A 17,731-nucleotide genomic window follows, 5' to 3' on the forward strand; every position below is an offset into this window, starting at 1 on the left:
GCTCTATACAGCTGGAGCATCACTTCTCCCCTTTGGATTCCAGATCCCTTGAGATAAAGGCCAACATTTGATTCACCTTTTTGATTACTTTTTACCCCTAGAAAGTAGTTTTTAGTAATTTGTGGATATGGACACCAACATCCTTTGCTCCTCCACAGTTCTTATCTCTCCCCATTAAGAAAATATTCTGCTTTGTCTTTTTTCGATCCCTAGTGGATGACCTCACACTTCCCTACATTGAACTCCAACAGCCACAGCTTTGTCCACACTTAATCTGTCTAAATCTCTTTGTAACTTCCTACTCCCATCTACACAATTTACTGAGTCTCCTAGCTTAGTGTCGTCTGCAAACTTGGATATAAAACTTTCTATTCCTTCATCCAAGTCATGTATATATATATATGTGTATATAAATATATGGTGAAAAGCTGAGGTCCCAGTACAGACCCCTGGGGGATCCAACTTGTCACGTCCCGACTTTCCTTTTATCCCTACTCTCTGTTTCCTGCCTCCCAACCAATTACCAATTTGGGCCATTGATTTTATCCTTCCAGAATACCAATCTTCCCATCACAGCATTGAGCTGATCTTTAAGCAAGTCTAGATTCTTGGCTGGAACCACCCTTCCCAGTTCCAGTCGGTAATTACCCTCTGGATAAAAAAATACTTCACAGTGTCTGCCCTGAAATTGCCCTTTATAACCCTAAAGCTGTGTACTTTTTTTCTGCTGCTGAGATGATTCCTAAAGTCTTGTTATGGATTTACTTTCTCATTCCCTTTTAAATCTTGTATATATCTATAAGACACTTCCTTTCAAACTAAAGACCCATCTTCATCCTCACTCTCAAGGCCATCCATGGCCTTGCCCCCTCCTACCTCTCTGACCTGTTGACTCCCTATTAACCTGCCCTCTTCCTCCGTTCAGCGGGGTCTGCTCCATGTCTCCCGCCCAACCCGCCCTACCATCGGTGGCTGGGCTTTCAGCCTTTCTGCCCCCACACTCTGGAACACCATCCCACAGTCCCTTCGCCTCGCTTCCTCCCTTGCCTCCTTCAAGGTCGGTCTCAAGACCCTCCTCTTCGATCGTGCCTTCAGTTGCTTTCCCACCTCTCTGCCTTCCCCCTTCCCTTCCCTTCTGCCTGAACTCCACTGATTTGGCAACATAGCCCAATATCCTGTTTGCTTGTTCATTGTTCTCTCACACTTGTTGGCTCTCCACTTGTCTGCTGTGTTCTCTATTCTGAGTAAGATTTCTGTCAAGTGCTGCACTAATCTTGACATGAAACATTTGCCGAATCCCACTAAATTCCTAGGTGAAGCTTAAAATGAGGGAGCCATCAAGGCTGCAGTGAGCTTCACAGACACGGGGAAGGTGATACAGGCTACTACTGGCCTCCTCTATACTAGTATATGTGCAGCTTTGTTCTTTGTCTCATGGGAGAGTTTCAGACTCAACTGAATGATGCATTGCTGCGGATCAGGTCAAGCAGCCTTGGCCTGTACACCCCTCTCTTGTGGAATGCCACCTCTTCTGACCCTCTATCTCCCTTGCATCCAACCTCTTCACTGATAATGTGGAGAAAAGTTATAATCATTAATCAGGACACACATTTTGAAAAATATCCGGCACCCTGAATATGTTTTTCTTATTTCTACCCATTCAGACCAAGATTGGAAATATTCATGTATGCTAATTCTCAGAGGGTACTCTGATTACTGGCAGTAAAGTAGTCAATTTGTTAGTCGATTGGCAGATCATTTTTCCAAAGATAATAATCCCTTCAAAATAATAATAATAATAATTTGGTCACTCAATCCACAACTGTTTGTGGGACACTGCTGTGTGCAATTGGCTGCCGTGTGTCGCCCACAAAATATACACTCAATTAACTTTACAGTATATTCTGTGAAGCTCTTTGAAGCGTCTCAATATTGTGATAAGGCGCTATATCAAATGTAAGGATTATTATTATTATTGTGGAGACTGATAGATTTCCTATGAAAAGAGCCTCAATTGCTGTTTTTACCCATAGTTTTCAAAAACATTATTTTAAGCAAACAAAATAGTTATACCACTTAAATGTGGATTTTTCTCCTGTCATTATTTATGGAAAATTTTACCAACAGGAAGAAAATTCCCTCCTTATACTGTAATATGTAAGTGGAATTTCTGTGTCAAATTCCACTGTGTAATGGGGTAAGATTGAGATTCCTGACTCTCTCCCGGATACACCGTAATTGGTCCCAGAAAGATCTCTAAACAGCAATACAGACACTCTAATGGAGGATGGTTATTATCAATTATAGAATATAGGACTGGAAAAGACCATTGTGGTACATTTGGCCTGACCACCGATGGTGGAGGGGGCAGGGTGGGGATGTGAAGCAGGCCAGAGACGGTGGGTAGGGTTTTAGCAGGGGCAAGACTATGGAGGGCTTCAAAAGTGAGAATGAGGATCTTGAACTCAATCCTCTGAGGGATGGGGAGGCAGTGAGCCAGTAGAGCCGAGCAAGGATGGGGATGGGCGGCTCAACGGAGCTTGGTGCGGGAGAGGACATGACCTGCAGAGTTCTGAATAATCTGCAGCTTGTGGAGGGAAGAGTTGGGAAGTCCAGTGAGCAGGAATTTACCATAGTCATGAAAGCATGAATATAGGCCTTGGTGGTGACATTTGTTAGTAATTACTGTAAACTAAATGATAATCACTCTCGCCCCTGGGACGCAACCCATGTGAAAGGTGCTATAATAATCCTTGCATTTGATATAGCGCTTTTCATGTCTTCTAGACGTCTCAAAGCGCTTCACAGAATATACTGCAAAGTGAATTGACTGCATATTTTGTGGGCAAAATGCGACAGCCAATTGCACACAGCAGTGTCCCACAAACAGTCGTGGATTGAACTGACCAATTTATTATTGTTTTTTTTTGAGGGATTATTATCAGGCGTGTGGAGTAAGGAAACTTGTCCAAGGTTTCACCCTGCCAGGAATCAAACCCAGGTCTCTCGCTTGCAAAACAAGTGCTCTAACCATTGAGCTACAGGACTCCATACAGGACTATATAAATGCAAGTAATAGTTGTAGTGGTAGTAAAATGCTTTGAGATACTCTGACATAATCATGTGCTATAAAATAAAGGTTCTTTCTTTGTTTCAAAACATTGACATCTCCAGTCTATCTGTAAAGAAATTAACTCTGTTGATATTGGTGATATAAAAATTAAAAATGTATCAGCATGGCTCAATTGGTAGCATTCTCACCTCTCAGTCAGAACAACAACAACAACAACAAAATTACATTTATAGAGCGCGTTTCACGTCGGGAGGACTTCCCAAAGTGCTGAACAGTCAGGTGTCGGGGTCTGAGCAAGGGGAAGGGGTGGTGTAGGGGTGAGGGAAGACAGAGAGGTGGGAGGGAGACCAAAGGCACGGTCGAAGAGGAGGGTCTTGAGACCGGCCTTGAAAGAGGCAAGGGAGGAAGCGAGGCGAAGGGACCGTGGGATGGAGTTCCAGAGTGTGGGGGCAGAGAGGCTGAAAGCCTGGCCACCGATGATAGGGTTGGTCGGGCGGGAGACATGGAGCAGGCCGGAGACCGATGAACAGAGAAAGCGGGCAGGTTGGTGGGGAGTCCGCAGGTCAGAGAGTTGTGAAGTTGTCCAAATCAGGACATTAAAGTGACTAAGCTGACACTTGAGTGCTGTGCTGGGAGATGCCATCCTTCAGATGAGATGTTAATACCCAAATCCTGTCTGCCTGTTCAGGTGGATGTTAAAAATCCCGTAGGACTCATTGAAAAGAGAAGAGAGTTTCTCCCTGTGACCTGTCAAACAGTCCCTCAAATAAAATTGGTTATTAACTTCATGGCTGTTTGTAGGACATTGCTGTGCATGAAATTGACTGCCGTGTTGACGTATAAAATACATAATCACTCTACTTTATAGTATATCCTGTGAAGCGCTTTGAGACATCCTCAAAAAATGAAAAGCGCTTTATTAAATGTAAGGATTATAATTAAGATTTAAAATGTATTTTTATAAAACTACAATTGCCTTTGTTTATTGGGTTAATAATGAATATTTACTGAATATGTTTTTAAAATAATTTTATGCTCTTTTGAGGGCAAGGGATGTGAGTCATAGATGATTGTATTTCATGAAGAACAGTGTTAGCTTATGATTTTTGATAGTACAATTGTTTTCTTGTTCATACACTTTTGTAATAGCACCAAAATATATGAGTGGAAACTAATAAGACTTCCTTTGCATTGGCTCAAGAGTGAACAAGTTATTACACACAGCCAAAGGTTATGCACTGGCATAAATATACACCGACTTATTTGGAATCAATCTGAAACTTGTCTCTCTGCCCACATCAGATTAATGATTCAGAATCTCTGGTACAAAGTTCTGATTGTTACGACGTTCGCTTGGCATTCAGCAAATTGCTTTCCTTTCTGTTAATTAATGACCTTTATTTTGCGAGCAGTTGGTTGTACCAAACGTAAACATTTATCCAAATAAATCTCAATGGTGTCTGGATGGGAATCTCGATCATGATATAGATCTGTGATCACGAGAGGGTTAATTGTTGCAAAATACGTATGCAACGCCTACTCAGGGCTCAAAATGAAGTGTGACTCTGCATTTAGTCATGGCACATGCCAACATTCCAATGGCGATGCACAATCTGTTTAGCCATTTGAAATGTTTGAAATGATAGCAAGGGACTGTATAAGAACAAAACATAGTATATGATCCCGAACATAAATGCACAAAGGTTAAAATAAAACTGCTAAATATTCAGAGCCTTTTTGATACCTTTTTAGTTCTATAAATTGGACTCTTCAATTGTAAATGTGATCAAATTTCATCCTTTTAGCACTGCATTTTGACGTGGTGGGGAGTGAAACCAAACAGGTCTCGGTGTACTGTTGAAGAGGTAGATAATTCTGCATGATCCTCTTCTATATTGTACCTGAATGGTGGCTATAGTTGTGAGGAGCTGTTAATGTTTCACTAGGTTAGTTGACCCTTGGGTTTCGCCCAGCCTGCAGATAATCAATGGTTTGGATTATTTATAGGCCTCGGGTTTCACCTTCAAATTCCTCGCATTCACCCTGAGTTGCACACGACAGCACCTTCCCGAGCAAGAGGACAACCACATTCCACAAGCCAGGACACACAGATGACTCACACAAACATCATCAGAACGTGGTGTGACTCAGATAAGGATACAGAGTAAGGGGCGCTTCCTTTCTTTAGCCAACCCCCACCCCCTCCCCCATAGATACTGGCCGAAGGCTTTTGAGAGATGAATAGAAACAATTTAATAACCACTTAATAACTGTTAAACTGCATTAGGGCCAATGCCCACTCTCGGCTTTCATTTAGACGCATTAACAGGCTGCCTCCGGGGCAGCGTGCAACACACTCGGTCTTTTGCCTCATAGATATACTGTGTTTGCTACCTGTAACCTGTGTATGAGCTGTGTTTGTTTGTGGGTGTATGTGTGACTGTGTATAAATGAGTGACTGGGGGTATATGAGTGACGTGAGTATATGAGTGACTGTGCGTAAATGAATGACTAGGGGTATAATAATAATAATAATAATCCTTGCATTTGATATAGCGCTTTTCACGTCTTCGAGACGTCTCAAAGCGCTTCACAGAACACAGAATATACTGTAAAGTAAATTGACTGCATATTTGTGGGCGAAACTCGGCAGCTAATTGCGCACAGCAGTGTCCCACAAACAGTCGTGGATTGAAGTGACCAATTTATTATTGTTTTTTTCTTGAGGGATTATTATCAGGCGTGTGGAGTAAGGAAACTTGCCCAAGGTTTCGCCCTGCCGGGAATCAAACCCAGGTCTCTCGTTTGAGAGGTGAGTGCTCCAAACACTGAGCTACAGGACTCCTGTGAGCGACTGGAAGTATATGAGTGACTGGGGGGGGGGGGGGGGTGTGAGTGACTGGGGGTGGGGTGAGTGTGGGGGGGGGGGTGAGTGACTGGGTGGGGGGTTGAATGACTGGGGGGGGGTGAGTGACTGGGGGGGGTGAGTGACTGGGGGGGGGGTGAGTGACTGGGTGGGGGGGGTGAGTGACTGGGTGGTGGGGGTGAGTGACTGGGTGGGGGGGGTGAGTGACTGGGTGGGGGGGGTGAGTGACTGGGTGGGGGGGGTGAGTGACTGGGTGGGGGGGGTGAGTGACTGGGTGGGGGGGGTGAGTGACTGGGTGGGGGGGTGGTGGGGGGGGGTGAGTGACTGGGTGGGGGGGGTGAGTGACTGGGTGGGGGGGGTGAGTGACTGGGTGGGGGGGGGGTGAGTGACTGGGTGGGGGGGGGGGGGGGGTGAGTGACTGGGTGGGTGGGGGGGGGTGAGTGACTGGGTGGGATGCACATTCTCCAGCCCCCCCCCCCCCCACCCCAGACACACACACACACACACACAGTGTCACAGACTGCGGGATCCCATGTGCAGGTCAGGAAGCGCCATCCGCCAGTGTTAGCAAAAGGGTTGACTGTGCGCTGAGAGAGAAGCCGCTGATTGCACAGCCAGGAGAGCCCCATCACCCCCCCCCACACCCCACCCACACCCACACACCCCACCCACACCCCCACCCACACCCACCCCCCCCCCACACACCCCACCACCTCCCCACCCACACCCACCCCCCCCACACACCCCCACCCACACACCCCCACCACCTCCCCACCCCCACCCACACCCACACCCCCCCACCACCTCCCCACCCACACACACGCCCACACCCCCCACACCCACACCCCCCACCACCTCCCCACCCACACACACGCCCACACCCCCCACACCCACCTACACCCCCCCACCCACACCCCCACCCACAGGGCTGCAGCTCGGGGCTGGTCAGCAAAGCGACCGAGAGGTAAAGTAAGGTAAGTGTTGAACGACGCCCACAACTTTGCTGCGGTGACCAACTCCTGGGCTGTGGCTGTCCGATGTGAGTTGGCTTTTAGACTGTGGGAGTGTGTGTGTGAACGTTGCTCCTCCTTGTGAGGTGGGGGGTGTGGAGCCGGGAAGGGGTAGGGAGTGGGAGGGTGTGTGTGTGTGTGTGAGTGAGTGAGTGAGTGTGTGAAGCCAACCTGTTGCAGTGTGTCGCTGACTCAGTTCCGAGCTGCAGATCTCACTGCCCTCCAGTCTGCAGTGTTATCCCTTTACTGCTCACCAGCAAACACTCACTCACTCACTCACTCACTCAGGGTTTGTACCAGAGGCAGAATGCAGTGAGTACACAATTATTATTATTATTAGCGTTTACCCAATGACTTATTGTCATATTTATGCTGGAACCCCCCCCCCCTCCACCCCAACCCCCCCCCCCCCAACCCCAACCCCCCCCCAACCCCAACCCCCCCCCCCTCCACCCCAACCCCCCAACCCCCACCTCTGCGACCCTCCACCCCCTTTGTGTTTTGAGATCAGACGGTGTTGCTGTTTATGAGAGATGTGATGAACCCGCAACGAGTTTGCGGATGATTTGCAAAATCTGCGTGAAATGTACTGCTCGGAAAGCCGTGCATTGGGGGGTAACTAACCCGCGAGAGAGAGATAGAGAGAGAGAGAGAGGCTGTGGTCTGTCGATGGTCGGAGGAGGTGATGTGTTTTTTTTTAAAAAATATATATATTTTTAAAAAAAGCACAATATTATATTCCCGGAAGCCCGAGAGAGAGAGAGAGAGAGAAAGAGAGAGGATTGGGAAGTGTTGTGTGTTGTTGTCTGAATTGCATTAACGTTGCATGTGTTTTAGATATCAAAGACGTCTCTGCAACCAGTCAGTCAGGTGTCCAGTGACAGGGTTTAAACTGCAGAGAGTGTAGTGTGTGTGTGTGTGTGTGGGAAGTGTCCGGGACTCGGTTTGGGATGAGGGAAAGCTGCGGATGAGCAAATGTTTATAAATCCGTTGCTTTTCCAACCCTCTGTGGTTCCCGCACCGTTTCTTTTCTGTGCATTCGGCCGCATCCCTCGTCCGATCGCGTTTGTCCACCGGTCACACCTCCTCTTCTCGGTTGTCTCAACCGCAGGACGAACGATCCCTTGTAATATCGGTGCCCGGGACTGCCATTTCGGGGTCTAAAAGTGCATTGCATTGCATTGCAATTTGGAAATCGCATGACCCGATGGGCTTCCTAACCTTTTGTTAAAGGTACATATTCGTTTTAACGAATATATACTCACAGATATGTTGAGAGCTAATTCAGAATTTTTATATGTCCTTTATTTTTGGACCATGCAGTATATAGTGTATATTTAACTCTGCAGCAGATAGTTTGGGACATGACTTGTGCATGATGGTGAAAGGCCAACTGGATGGTCTTCTTTGGTCCAGCAATTCTTATGTTCTTTTGTGCTTTTCGCCTAAAGCAACTTAGCTCCTGGATGCAATGGAAATAGCTGTGATCTCTCATGGGCTTCACGTTGATCGTCTTACCAGGTCCTCCCAAGTGTGGGGTTGTTGCCAGTGCACATCCAGCTACACCGAAACAGATACTTGCTGTGTGTATAAAATGATCAAGCTGTATTTTTTGCAATAACTGCAGTAGCAATTCTAAGTGCAAAGAGAGCGCACGAGGATTTTTCAACATTCAGATCCGGATTTGGTAACTCACATCGAGCATTATTGACAGTGTTCAGAGGTGCACCGGTTTTGGGGTCGTGGGTTTGTCAAAGTAAACACAGGACAGCAATAGAGTTGCTGCACAGTCAATCCAGTCAGTGCTAACTGTCCGAACCTTTTGGGCGAGAGTATGAATGTTGAGCTACTGCATAGTTATTCAAAAGGCGTTATGAGTCGTCTTCAATCGTCTTGTGAACTAATCTTTAGAATCTGTGTTACGTGATTTGCTGAACAGTTCCCCCCCTCCAGTTCCAACCCTCGCTTTTATGTACATAATATAGGGGTTTTGAGATGGTGGGGCTGTTTTGTGCATGAATCCACCCACCACTGTTTGTGAGACATTGCTATGCGCAATTGGCTGCTATATTTCACCCACAAAATACCCACTTTACAATATATCATGTGAAGCACCTTGAGACGTCTCAACACCGTGATAAGGCACTAAATCAAATGCAAGGATTATTAATAGAGGAGACATGAATGAGGGAAAAAAATGCATCACTTTCTATTTTTTGTGAGATGCGTTTAATGTTGCATATACCATTGCAGCAATAGTGCTGACAGCAGCCCTGACTGCAGCAGCAGTGCTTTTAAGATAAAAGAGTTGCACTTCTGTCTCCAGAGCTCCACAACCCAAATGTAAACAGTGCCACAGGAGGCAGGGACTGCCTTCTCATCATCCCCACAGAGCAGGGATGTAGTTGTTCCACTTGCTTGCTTTTATGAACCTTCACCAGACTCGGGAACAGGAGACAAAGAAACCTCCATTCAGGGCTTTAACAGAACAGTGTACATGCAGATGTTCTGTTGTTCCTGTACGGTGGAAGCTGCCTACAGTAAAATTGGGATCCCAAATGCTGTGAAATCTCAGTTAATGTTCAGAACTTCTTCAGTTGTTCTTTGATGGAAATACAATGCAATGTGAACTAGAAAGTACCGTATTGCTTGTCTTGACCAAGGCTGGTTGGTGACTTGCCTTGAGCTGACTGCACAGAGGAGTTTGGGATTTTAATGAAGCAATGAACATTGGATATTTGGAGGCAGAAAATGAATATATAAACTGCAGCTCCTGCTCTACAAATGCAATGAAATGCTTCACTGTAAAAATATGACACATTTGAAAATCATTACCATTGCTTGAGTCAACTCTTTATGAGACATTGCTTTCATTTACTAAAACATACTGAACAGTGATGATTACAGTCAAACTACCTCAAACATCACTCATCTATAATGTCCATCCATCTGTGCCCACTGTACATTAATTATTCAGGCTTGAATATGTACAAAAAAACAATTTGGAGTCGATCTCCAAAGTGGTTGTGTCTGAACAGTTTTATTGTGTACTTGTGAATAACTTTGAAGTGACAGAATTATGTGCCAAATAAAACACAAAATTATACTCTTATTGGAATTTTGTACTAAACATGGAAAGCATTTTGTAAATGGGTTGTGTATGTGGAGAGTTGCTCTGTATTGCAGACCATTTTAACGCTATCCTTGGGAGGAATGACCACATAGAAAAGTTCTTGAGAATTTCTCTCACATTTTTCTTCTGTCTTGGATTCTGGGTAGCACTCTCAACTCTGGATGAGAAGTTTTCGCTTTGAACCTTACATCTAGGCTGACATTCCAGTGTAGTATTGAGGGAGCGCTGCTTGTCATATGCACTGGCTTCAGACAAGATATAAACAAAAAACTCTTGAATACCTGTTTTTCAGGTGGATATAAAAATCCCATGAAACCATTGGAAAAGAGCACTGGTTTTCTCACCAATAATGTCATGACCAATAATCTCCAGTTTAATTGGGCATCCACCTCGTGGTTGATTTATCTACAAAAGACAGCCATTACATTTGTCAGCATTTATTGTAAAGTGGGATTTTTCAACCCAATCCGGCCTTTTAAAAATGCAACTTCCTTCGTAAATGTATTGTCTCAGAATTAAAGTATTTCTAAATAGATGTTTAGCATTGCTGTGGTTTAAAAAATAAATGACCCATGCCATGCATTTTTAAAGTCATTTGTAATTTCTTATCATGGGGATTCATGTCACTAACACATGCTGTGTGTACTCATGGCACTGACCTCCACTGTTCACGAGTTCATGTCAATCACAGACAGAAGCCAGGGACAAAGATCAGAGGTTAGCAGTATAACAAAACAAACTGCATGTTATAGCTTCTTGCTGATCATAAGTTTGCATGACATAAAGCCAATGCCATTGAGCAGGTTGTTCATGAAGAAAACTGTGTTATTAACTTGTTTAGATTTGTCGTTGGCGATTTTCCCTGGCAACAGAGTTCAGCAAGACTGCACTGTTCAAATTTGGTGAACCTAATAGTGTAGTAACACTATAGGTTATTGTACACCTTGGTTCGTGTTAGCAAGGCTGATTGTTAACATAGAATTACATGCTTTTTTAAAATATGGATTCAGTCGTGACTGCACTGTAGCTTTCTTATAATGTGCATCATTATATTGTGAGTTCTCGTATAACACTGCAACACAGTGGACCCATGGTTTACCCTCCTCTTCGACCTTGCCTTTAGTCACCCTCCTTCCCCCCGTGCCCTCTACCCTCCCCGATCCCGAACCTCAGCTCAGGTCCGAAAAACCTTGTTTGTCCAGTACCTTGGGACGTCCTCCCGACGTGAAAGGAGCTACATGAACGTAATTTTGTTGTTGTTGTTATTGTTACCTGTTCTACGTTCTTATTCCAATTAGCTGGCTTCCCGCTCAGGGAATGTAGGCGTAATGGGTCTTTGCAATATAGTTGACATCTCTAGAGTGAGGGTGGGTCACCATGATTATAACATGACCTGTTTATAACGCAGTTAAATTTTCATAACCCCAACTAGTGGATTGTAATGAGTCTCTATTGTCCTGTGTCTGTTTTGAAGCACTATAACGGTATTGGCTGGTTGTTTCAAGCACTATAAATCTTTTTGAGGAGGATTAGGACAATGTGGCAGCAATAGTAAGATTTGAATATTTTACATACTTGTTAGACTAAAGGGGCCCAGAACAACAATTTCTGCTCATAGCAGTGGACTTGACTGTGATATAATATATTATCCAAGTATGTGAAAAGTACGATTGACGTAGTTTTTGTATTGGAATCTAAGCAGTTTTTGTATTACATGTAACTGCATTTATTGGAGTCTAACTTGTGTACTAATTGAAAAGATTCCTAAGCATAGAATATGAATTACCTGGATATAGTAGACACCAATCGCCTTCACTGACTTCATTCTAGTTTAGTCATCCTGAAAGCAAGGGGCATATTTATTATCTGATTCACAAATTGTGTCTTTCGACTGTCAGTCAGGAAGATCGTGGTGCTACTCTGAAGTTTAGTAAATTTCAGGCTTCATGGCGTGGGCACTGAGATGGGGTGGGAGTCCGGATCTGGCTTCTGCACATCAGAGTAGATTATAATAATAATACTAATTCTTGCATTTGATACAGCGCATTATCACGTCTTTGAGACGTCTCAAAGCGCTTCACAGAATATACTGTAAAGTGTAGTGACTGTGTGTTTTGTGGGCGAAGTGTGGTAGCCAATTGCACTTAGCAGTGTCCAACACACTGCCGTGGATTGAGTGACCAAATTATTTATTTATTTATATTTTGGAGGGATTATCACTCCCACAAGTGATCTGACAATTGACAAAAAAGCGGATTACTACTAACTGCTAGGTAAACAGAGGTGTGGAGTAAGGAAACATGCCTAAGGTTGGAGGAGAGACCAGTACTGGGGGTAGAGATTCATCCCACTCAGTTCCTGTTAATCCTGCAAGACAAAACCAGGCTGGACAAGTAGCGTTTGAAATTGTAAATTTGTGTTGCTGGCTGGTTAAACTCGAGCAGTTACCCCAGTGCACACCCAGCTGGGTCCCCAAGATTTAGCCCTTTCCAACCTGACCTAATATTTTCTGGAACAGTCACGTCGAGTACCGTGAGCAGAAAATGTTGTTCTGGGACCCTTTAGTTTACCAAATATGCTAAGTGTTCAAATCTTACAATCGCTGGGATAAGGTGAGCAGGGTGCATTCCTCTGGATGGAGAATGTGCATTCCATTCCAGAAAAAAGAACATTTCTAAGAATACATGAAACCCTTTAGTAGTTTGCTTACTCTTAAGGACGGTGAGGGTTTCTACGTATACTCGTCACCTGGCTGAACAAAACAAAATCTATGGAAATTTCACTGTGTAAGATATTGGGTGATATCAGCACTGAACCTAATCTTATCCCATCTCAACAATTCGAGACCATAAATCTGGTCTGACTTTGAACGCATGCTTTGGAAATTGATGTATTAACCAACTGCCACCCAGTCTCAGAGAAAGCTGAATTTTTTAAATTTTTGATAGTGTTTTATTTAACTTAAAAATTGCATAACTCTCGATTTTGATTTCCATTGAAATGTTTTCTTTGGAATGGTGATGAGAAGTGCCACGTTTCTGTACCATTTTAAAAACTTCCAGACTTTCACATTACGTTTGAAGTATTCAATGCTCCGCCCATGTACATTACTGCACTTTCTAATCTCAAATCTTGAAAGTATTTGAAAGGATGTAATATTTGGTGGTGAAAGGTACATTGAGTCACGTATCAAAAGGATCACGTCTCTATTTGAAGTCATTGTGATTTGTCGTTTACAATATTTTTACAGTAAGTTCAAGACCCTAACTGGGGGGAGGAGGGAAGAGACAATCACATTTTTTAAAAAAAAATTAAATGTTTCTGTTTCAAGTTTACACGATTCCTCTGCTGAGCACCTGGATCTCAGTGTTCTCACTGTACCACATGCCTGCGTACAAAGATCAGAAGCTGAGGTCTAAACAAAAATATTGTAATTGTAATTTAGAACTAATGGAAAACACAACAAATGTTTTGGAACCATCAGTATTTTTTCACATCACCTTTTTTTTTCTCCTTCCTATTGCCCCTCTTCCCTGTCCAACATCATTAAAAACACTTAAACATCTGAAGTCTTTCCGGTTTCCTGTTCCACATCTCCAAGGACCATTTAGAAAAGAGGCCTTGGGTCTGTACTTGAAAGGCAGCAGCTGCCTCGCTGCCTCATCATATGTGTATAGAGCATGTTTTGATAGTAGTCACATTTCACTGAGCTCTGTCAATCATGCTGTTCACGGAATTTAAACTGCATCTCGTGTACAGGTGGCATTGCACCTTTTGTATATAAAACAAACAGTACCTCAAAGCAGTTTGAATTCAACATTTTAAACAGTAGAAGAACTTTGCTGACAATTTAAGCTTGTGAAGTGACACATTGCTTATAAAACTAAAATCAATTAATTGCTTTTTGAAAAGCTGTTTTTAAAATTCCACAAAAAGGAAACCTTCAGGAAGCATTTATGGATGAATGTCTGGTATCTCTAATTTCTAGCTGCATGGATCCAAATACTATATTACGTGGCAATGCTACATGATGGTCCATTGATGTCTTTTTTATAATTCTGAAGAAATTAAGTCCATGTTTCTTTGGCTTCTGCTGATGATGCTGAGAATCTTTGGTTCAAGTGATTAGAATTGTTGGCGGAGTCGGTAGTTTTTTTCATGCTCCATTCTTTACTGAGAGGTGACCTACAGTCAGCCGTTGCCAATGATATCAATCAAAAAAGAACAACTTTCACCTTTTTGGCATTTTTCATGTAGGATAACTCCCTTGAAACACATCACATATATAATGGGAAAAGGAGGGGGAGTTTAATTGTGTTGGCCAAAAACATGGTTGAAGAGATACATTTTTAGGAGTTTGTCGTAGTAGCCACCAATCATCAAATCCTATGTCTTTGAACCTAAGGCACTTTAGTCACTTTTTTTTCTGTTGCTCGGTGTCCAACTCCATCCCTGTAAAGCACTCTGAGACCTGACCCTATTTGAGGGGCTCTAGATAAATAAGTTGTTGTTGTAGCAATGCAACAGATAGATAGGTTGTTTGTATCGTAGAATGCAATTGAGGTTGACTCCAATTTCTCTGATAATTTTAACTTGTTGGTGTAACACTACCAGTCGCTGAGTTTCAGATACCCCTGTATCTGTGCTTTAGGCTCAACACACAAAGATGTCTTGGGAGTGTCTTGTCATCTGCCAGCTAGTACTATTAAGTGCTGTGCGATGTCCTCTCAGCATGAAAGGCACTATATAAATGTAATTTATTATTGTATTGAACCTCGGAAGTGTAGTATTCTGATCCAGTGAATCCTGAAACACGATTGGATGCAGTATGGAAGAGAACATTAGAAAATTATGAAATAACTTGAGCAGTTTTATCATTTGCTTCTGTATAAAACATCCTCTTCCTTTCCCCACCCCTGCTCACGATTTCAAAAGGCACTAGGTAGATATAATAGATAGATATCCTGGAATGAACAACACTAAAATGCTGTAAAATAATAAAACTGTTCAGATGGCGTCATTGCAATTAAAGATTGTTACTCTTATCACCCTTGTGACCGAATTCCTAGTTACCTACCTTTGTGTATAAAATCACACCTAGAAATGTAGTTTTTGTGCAATTTTAAGTTCACGGGTTCTTGGAGCATAGGAACAGGAGTAGGCCATTCAGCCCTTCGGGTCTGTTCCACCATTCAATTGGATCATGGCTGATCTGTACCTCAACTAATCCTGTCAGTTCCAATTTCCCACTTTCTCCCCATATCCCTTGATACACTGACCAACCTCACTCTTGAAGGCGTGGATGGATCCAGCATTCACGGCCTTTTGGGGGAGAGAATTCCAGATGTCTACCACCCTTTGAGTGAAAAAATGCCTCCTGATTTCACTCTTAATTGGCCTGGTTCTAAGTTTTAGATTACGCCTCATTGTTTTGGATTCCTCCACCAGAGGAAATGGCTTCTCTGTATCTACCCTATCAAATCCCTTTACCATCTTAAACACCTCAATCAAATCACCCCTCAACCTTCTAAACTCAAGGGAACACAATCCAAGTTTATGCAGCCTTTCCTCGTAACGTAACCCTTTAAGGCCCGGTAACATTCTGGTGAACCTGCGCTGCACCCCATTCCAGGGCTAATATATCTTTCCTGAGGTGTGGTGCCCAAAGCTGAACGCAGTCTCCAGATGGGGTCTGACCAACGCTCTATACAGCTGGAGCATCACTTCTCCCCTTTGTATTCCAGGTCCCTTGAGGTAAAGGCCAACATTTGATTCACCTTTTTGATTACTTTTTGCCCCTTGAAAGTAGTTTTTGGTGACTTGTGGATATGGACACCAACATCCTTTGCTCCTCCACAGTTCTTCTCTCTCCCCATTAAGAAAATATTCTGCTTTGTCTTTTTTCGATCTCTAGTGGATGACCTCACACTTCCCTACACTGAACTCCATCAGCCACAGCTTTGTCCACTCACTTAATCTGTCTAAATCTCTTTGTAACTTCCTACTCCCATCCACACAATTTACTGAGTCTCCTAGCTTAGTGTCGTCTGCAAACTTGGATATAAAACTTTCTATTCCTTCATCCAAGTCATATATATATATATATATATATATATATATATATGTATGGTGAAAAGCTGAGGTCCCAGTACAGATCCCTGGTAGATTCCACTTATCACGTCCCGACAGTTAGAGAACATTCCATTTATCCCTACTCACTGTTTCCTGCCTCCCAACCAATTACCAAGCCACGTCACAAGGTTACCTCCGACTCCATGCGCTTCCATTTTCGCTAATAATCTTTTGTATGGAACCTTATCAAATGCCTTCTGAAAGTTCATATAAACAACATCCACAGACACTCTCTTATCGACTATTTTAGTGACCTCCTCAACTTCTGAGAAACTCCACTAATTTCCTGTTTTGTCTCTGAGGCTTAGTTCAGCAAGAGGCTGCTTCCATTGATGTGCATTATGTGACTGTGATGTTAGTACTTCTTTATCAGAAAGTAACTTTTACAGATGATAAGGAAGATCTTTGAATTGTAATCCTTGCATTTGATATAGCACCTTTCACGTGGCGAGGAAATATCAAAGGGCTTCGCAGGATTGACTGTAAAGTCTAACAACTGTGTATTTTGTAGATGAACACGATAGCCAATATGCACACAGTAATGTCCCACAAATAACTATTAATGAGTGAGCACTTCATAGTTATTTGTGGGATTATTTGTCAGAATACCAGGAGAAACTCCCTTCTCTCATCAAGTAGTGTCATGGCATCTTTAACATCTACATGAACATATGGGACCTCGGTTTAATATCTCATCGGACAACACTTGCAGAAATGAAGCACATCCCCAGCACTGAATTGGAGTGTTGGCTAAATTGGGAAAGTCTACACTGAAAAGAATGTACAGTACATCTTTGCAAGTGTCTCCCCACCCCTCACAACAGAGCTAAGATTTACAAGCCACTAAATCAGGCCACTGGCCCTTCAAAGGGATTTACTGGTGACCTCCCCACACTTTCTTTCCTTCCTTCAACTATCTAATGATTTCTAGGAATAACACAGAAAAAAAACTCATTCCAAATGAGAGCACAATAAGAAAATAAATTGTTTACAACATATAATTTGCAAATTGAAGGTGGGATTTTTTGGAGTCAACTTGCTTAAGAGTATCCCGATCATAATGAGAGTTCCATCTATGTTTATCACATGGAAATTTCACCGTGTCTGGAGGGAGGAATGTGGTTTTGAATTGAGTGTGACAAACCGCTCGGCTGCAGTTCAATGCTGTCACAGCGAGCCAAAATGAGTTGCCCATTCAAAGAATAGCACGGCCAAAATGAGTCCTCCCACAGGAGTCCTCCCAGATGAGTATAGATAAAGATGAAATGTCTGTCTGTGTATCTGTCTGTGTATCTGTGTGTCAGTCTGTATGTCAATCTACATTCTATAGTGGTTGCAAGCGTAGCTGCAACGGGTACAGCTAGTCACACATAAAAGACGGTTGCAGGATGTGCACACTGTTGCAATGATAAAGTTGTTATGGAAAGAACCTGGGAGGCTCCATAATTCAGTCAGGGGAATAATACATGCACTTCAACATTTCAGAGATTTTTTTTCCTGCTTGTGGTCTCCAACAT

General features: G+C 43.2%; 1 protein-coding gene across 1 annotated transcript in view; it reads left to right on the plus strand.

Annotated features, from left to right (window-relative positions):
• Positions 1-7,079: 7,079 nt before the first annotated feature.
• Positions 7,080-17,731, plus strand: part of LOC103183624 (FERM domain-containing protein 6) — a 35,994-nt gene continuing 25,342 nt past the window's right edge. The window contains exon 1 of the mRNA XM_007901507.2: positions 7,080-7,261. The gene's annotated coding sequence lies outside the window, so the exon portion shown is untranslated. The remainder of the gene's footprint in view (positions 7,262-17,731) is intronic.

This window comes from Callorhinchus milii, unplaced genomic scaffold (genome assembly GCF_018977255.1).
Source record: "Callorhinchus milii isolate IMCB2004 unplaced genomic scaffold, IMCB_Cmil_1.0 Scaffold3, whole genome shotgun sequence".
NCBI lineage: Eukaryota > Metazoa > Chordata > Chondrichthyes > Chimaeriformes > Callorhinchidae > Callorhinchus > Callorhinchus milii.